Source organism: Piliocolobus tephrosceles, chromosome 2 (assembly GCF_002776525.5).
Source record: "Piliocolobus tephrosceles isolate RC106 chromosome 2, ASM277652v3, whole genome shotgun sequence".
NCBI lineage: Eukaryota > Metazoa > Chordata > Mammalia > Primates > Cercopithecidae > Piliocolobus > Piliocolobus tephrosceles.
The window spans coordinates 111,255,120-111,261,119 of record NC_045435.1 but is presented as its reverse complement, the minus strand read 5'-3'; the positions used below and the strand labels follow the sequence as shown (position 1 = coordinate 111,261,119).

Below are 6,000 nucleotides of genomic sequence, written 5' to 3'. Positions count from 1 at the left end.
TTTTTTTTTTTTTTTTTTTTTTTTTTTTTTTTTTTTTTTTTGATATGAAACCTCACTCTCTGTTGCCCAGGCTGGAGTGCAGTGGTGTGATCTCGGCTAACTGCAACCTCCGCCTCCCAGGTTCAAGTAATTCTCCTGCCTTAGCCTCCCAACTAGCTGGGACTACAGGCACAGGCCACCATGCCCGGCTATTATTTGTATTTCAGTAGAGACGGGGTTTCACCATGTTGCCCAGGCTGGTCAGGAATTCCTGAGCTCAGACAATCTGCCTGCCACGGCTTCCAGAAGTGCTGGGATTACAGGCGTGAGCCACCACACCCAACGCCTCCTTTTTTTTCTTTACCTGGATTGTTTCTTACTGCTTGGATTAGAGATTACTCCATTTTTTTCTCCCTCAATACTTCTTATGATTTTATTATAGTGACCATAAAACCATGACCTTATGAACAATTTGAGCCACTTACAGCTATTTGTTACCATACAAATAGCCTCATATTGCTCTCCTTTTTATATATCTAAGTTAGTCTCTATATAGTTTCCATTCTTTCCTACCTACATTAGGCTTTTGCCTTACTGTTGTCAATGTGTCTACCTGTAGCAGTCACTCTGGGCAACCAAACATGGCATTTTGCAAAATAAGGACAAAGAAGGTATAAATAAAGTTCTAAATAGTTTTGTGAATAATGAATATCATTTCTGCAAACATTTTTTAAACATTAATTTTATTTTTTCTGTAAACTGTTTTGCTGTTTCTTTAGTTTTTATATTTTATACTTCAGAAAATTCTGTTGGTATTCCATATAAAACTTTAAACTTTCAGAGAACAAAAGAAGGTTAACAACTTCACAATACCTGTTCATCTAAAAGCAATAACTATTATGCTATTATGCATGAAAAGAAGCCCCAAAGAGTATACTGAGAAATGCTAACATTATATAATAGAATTATAAATGATAAGTTGCTTTTCTGAGACCAAAATTGTTAGCAACACTGTCTTTATACATGCTAAAATCCATTTTTTAAACAATGGGGTTTATTATTCAAAATTCATATATATGATCCTTTTGTGGTTCATATTTGTGATGATTTGGTTTTCAGGCCAATGTATGAGATTTATCTCCTTCAAACCTTGTTAGCACATTGGCACATTTCAATTGTCTGACATAACAAATCTACAAATGGGCACAATGTTTCAGCATTATAACCACTATATAAACATTTTAAGTAAAATGGGCTAATACTGATGCTCCAAAAATGACCTATTGGGTTATTGCTAGAATTTTATTATTGATCTGGTTTGTGTGGATGATTAAGGACCCTTTCAACATCTGAAGAAAATTATTATCCTTCTCTACAGAAAGTTAAATGTATACAAACATTTTTGCATGTAATCCCCATGGACTTCACATCTCCTGAATCCACTTTTTCATTCATTTACAAATATTTATGAAACAAACAAACAAAACAAAAGCAAACAGCAGCTAGATAAGTAACTAAAATTAAAATCCCTGCTCCTAAGAAACATACCTACATATTCTCATAGTGGAAGAAAATTAGCATAAATAAAAGCAAATCTGAAAATAGCATTATGCTCAAACTAATACCAATCACAAAATGCCATAATATTAATTACTTTGATACAAATTTGCATTCCCAAAATAAATGTCATAGCAGAACATAGCAGTTATATCCAGAGTATGTTGGAGAGCTCTGACCTGAGAATATAAATTTTGGATTCATCCTAGATGAAATTACCAGGGGATTGCATGTAGAGTACAGAAAAGCTCTAAGACTTTTGAGGCACTCCTACCTTTAGAAACTGGGATAAAAGGTAAAATTATAGACGGAGACCAAGGAGGAGTGGCCAAAAAATAATAGAAAAACAAGTGAATCTTATAACCAGAGGCCGAGTGGATAAAATATTTCAAAGAGGAAGTAATCAACTCTATCAACTGCTGGTAATGGGTAAAGAAAAGGAGAACAGAAAATTGACTACTGGATTTAGCAATGTGGAAGTCGTTGATGATCTTAACAAAACCATTTTAGAAGATTAGTATAAGCAAAAGCTGGATTAGAAGGCATTTGAAATAAAATGAGATGTAATAAATTGGGGATATGTGGTGGTGTCAGAGGCATTTGAACCAGAGTGACTCCACCTTGAGTGAGGGCTAGTGACTCCACCACACCTTGAGTGAGGCTGGGACTTGCTAGGGCCACATGCCCGGAAAGTTAGGCATTCCTAGTCTCTTGATGTTTATGGTTAAAGGAACAGATTGATAATGTTTACTCAACAGACCCAGACTTGGGAGTGTTCCAATATCAGGATATCTTGAGAACAAAGGCATTCCTAATTTTGCTTTAAAGACAACAGTATTGATTCTTGCAAAATACAGTAATTAAGAAAATTAATCCTTTATCACAAACCCTTGTAGCAGAGCACATCCCCCCATGATCTTTTTTATCCTGTATATAAACAAGCATTGTAACTAGAGCAGACATGTTCCTCCTCTTACTTTAGGAAACGTCCTGCTCTGTCTATGGAGTAGCTGTTCTTTCACCACTTTACTTCCTTAATAAACTTGCTTTTGATTTGCACTGTGGACTCGCCCTTAATTTTTTCTTGTATAAGATCCAAGAATCCTCTCTTGGGGGTCTGGATGGGGACCCCTTTCCTGTAACAGTGATATAGGTGGTAAAAAAAAAATATGGAGTCAAGGAAGTGTAGCATGTTTTTATTTTGTTGACAGTGATCTAATGGAGAGGTAAAATTTGCTAACAGAAGAGAGTAAAGGGAGAATCACTGGACTAGTTTTCTTAAGTTGGGGAAGCACAAGGATTGAGGACTTTGCATTAATTAGGAACTGTCATAGTCCATTCAGGCAGTTATAAGGAAATACCATAGATTGGATGGCTTATCAACAACAGTAATTTATTTCTTACAATTCTGGAGGCTGAGATATCCAAGATCAAGACATCAGCAGTTTCACTGTTTGGTGAGGGTTCATTTCTGGCTTCAAAGTTGGCCATCTTTTTGCTATTAACTTAACATGGTAGAAGGGTTGAGGGAGCTGTCTTGTGTTTCTTTTAAAAGGGTACTAATTTAATTTTCTAGGGTTCTGGCCTCACGAACTAATCAATTCTAAAAGATTCCACCTCCTAATACCATCACTTTAGGAGTTAGATTTAAACATATGAATTTGGGGGGCGCATAACATTCGACCAAAGCAGGAACACAGTAGTCCATCCATGAAAATGTGAAGGGAGGCAGAATACACAGCAGATGGGTAACCTTGGTGTTGGGGTTCCTTGGCAAGTTCCTTTAGATTAGAAAAGCATAAAATAACCGGTTATTTTAGGAGGGTAAGAAAGTGAAAAATCATGAAAATATAAGTTTTTGGGGGCAGGATTAAGATCCTAGAAGAGATATATATTATAAATTAGATAATTCAGCATAATTTTGGATTTTTTCCAGCCTTCAGAGGGGCATACAAATGTAGGGGGGAAAAGATTTCTTTCCTCACTTATCACTAGGTTGATGGTTGAGATGCCTATAACAAAAGACACATTAACAAGTGTGAACTCAAAATATCTAAGATAGGTCTCAGTCCACTTAGAAAGTTTATTTTTCAACATTAATGATGCACCCATGACACAGACTCAGACATCAATTTATATATGTAATATATGTACATTGGTTTGTTACAGAAAGGCAGGACCACTTGAAGGAGGGAGGGGACTTCCAGGTCATAGGTAGATAAGACACAAAAAGTTGCAATCTTGTTAGTTTCTGATTAGCTTTTCACTCAATAAACAATTTACAGGAATAATTACTTACGCCTTAGTCTGGTTTAGTGAAAAAGTACGGCAAGGGCAGCAATCAGATATGCATTTGTCTCATGTGAACAGAGGGATGACTAAGTTCTGTCTCTCCTTTGTCCACAAGGAATTTCCTTGTAAGGGAGGTATGTAGCTTTTTTTCAGTCTTTATAGCTACATATATAGGAATAGAATGGGAGGCAGGTTTGCCTGACACAGTTCTCAGCTTTCCCCTTTGGCTTAGTGATTTGAATGTCCTGAGATTTATTTTCCTCTCACACAAGAGAAAGGCATGCGAATTTATGTAAGTTTTGCATGGCATAGGAGCCTTCAGAAATAAAGACCCAAAGAAAGAGGGAAATGTGTGTACTTTTATGCTAAGTTTGATGAAGAGTTCAGAAGTATGATTAGAAGAAAAAAAGATATGATCTAATTGTAATAAGTTGGAGGGAACTTAGTAAGATCTCTATTCAGATTATTCTCAGTGTCTCTATCTCTTTGAGGACAAGTATGTTTCTTTTCTCCCGGTGTAGGGAGGGTGTCTCTGGAATAAAAGTTTTGTCTTACTTCAGAGGAAGGTCAGACAATTCTTTTTTTTTTTTTTTTTTTTTCCAGACAGAGTTTCGTTCTCATTGCCCAGGCTGTAGTGCAGTGTTGCGGTGCAATCTCAGCTCACTGCAACCTCCACCTCCTGAGTTCAAGTGATTCTCCTGCCTCAGCCTCCCAAGTAACTGGGATTACAGGCATGCACCACCACACCTGGCTAATTTTTATATTTTTAGTAGAGATAGGGTTTTACCATGTTGGCCAGGCTCTCCTTGAACTCCTGATCTTAGGTAATCCACCTGCCTTGGCCTCCCAAAGTACTGGGATTACAAGCATGAGTCACCATGCCCGGCCCAGACAATTCTTTTATGGCCTGCTTCAGGGGAGAGGGCCAGGAGAAGGTCAAAGACACCGTCTTGCTTCTATTGCTTCCTCAATTGCAAGGTGCCATATTTTGGGGTAGGGTGTCCTGAACCCTATCACAGGCATAGAACAGGCAGAGTTGTGTTTAACCAGGGAGAGAAGGACAATGAACTGCATAGGATTAAGAAAACTGGATGTACATAAATGATGTCTGTAATGAATGCATTATGATGGACTAAAGTGTCATAACTGGGGTTGGAATAAAGTGAAGTTACGAAGGGAGTGAAGGCTAGTGAAAAGGATGTAGGACTAACAGACTTCATGTCACGATGAGGTTGAAGAATTGACAACACGTGAGCTGACAAGGCAGGAGGTGGTGGTCTGCAAGTTGGATTTGTGAAAATGAGATCATAGAGTGCAGACATTGGTAAGGACAGTGTCCAGGCCAGTGTATGACCACGAGAGTGTGGTACGTGGTTGCTAGAAGAAAAGAGGCTAAAGAAAAGAGAGTATCTCTATGTGGATATTAAAATTGCAAAGAATTAAGAGTTGTGTAAGAGTGAGTGATGATGAGTCAGGAGATAAATATCTTCAAAGAATGAGTGGTGATCTAGAAACACCTTATATTATTCTTCTAGGGTTGGTGGTTCAAAAGCACAGGGTGAAAAGCACTGCTGCCTACGAGAGCTAAAATGCAAGTGATATCATTATGGGAGAACCAGGTTTTGATTAAAGCAAGAAGGGGAAGAAAATATTCTCAGAATAGGCCAGGGGAATTAATAACTCTTTCTTTAATAGTTATATCTAAGTGTATGTCATCACAGGAGGAAAAAAACAAAACAGAACAACAACGATTCTATGGAGACTTTCCATCCAAGCCAGACACTACTATATCTAGATGAATCTGTCCCTAAAATCCAAGATTCTCAAATGGATGATCCGGAGTACTTTGGCTTCTTACAGTTATATCAGACTTCTGCCAAAGATGAAGAATGTTTTCTTTGATTGTTGGTTGTTGTATGTGCTTAGTTTTTTTTGGATGTGAAATTCCTTGGGTCTTCCTGTCACTTTCACTCAGAAAGATGAGGCCAGACTTGAGATGTGACCATATTAGAAAAAACAAAGCAAAGCAAAACAAAATGTAACCAAACAAAATAGGCCAAAAATTATTTTACCATGTCCTGTGTGTTCGATAAAATTAATATAAATTTACACCTGTAAACTACACATTTTTGTATTTTACTTTTCGTGACTTAAAGTAATCATGGTCAAAGA

The 6,000-nt window shown here is 37.3% G+C and overlaps 1 protein-coding gene and 1 non-coding gene across 2 annotated transcripts in view; both read left to right on the top strand.

Moving 5' to 3' along the window:
* Positions 1–6,000, top strand: part of NAALADL2 (N-acetylated alpha-linked acidic dipeptidase like 2) — a 978,063-nt gene that overhangs the window by 917,170 nt on the left and 54,893 nt on the right. The window lies entirely within an intron of this gene.
* LOC111521435 lies at positions 1,059–1,164 on the top strand. The gene has a single exon (XR_002724949.1). It is a non-coding gene; the product is annotated as a small nucleolar RNA U13 (small nucleolar RNA).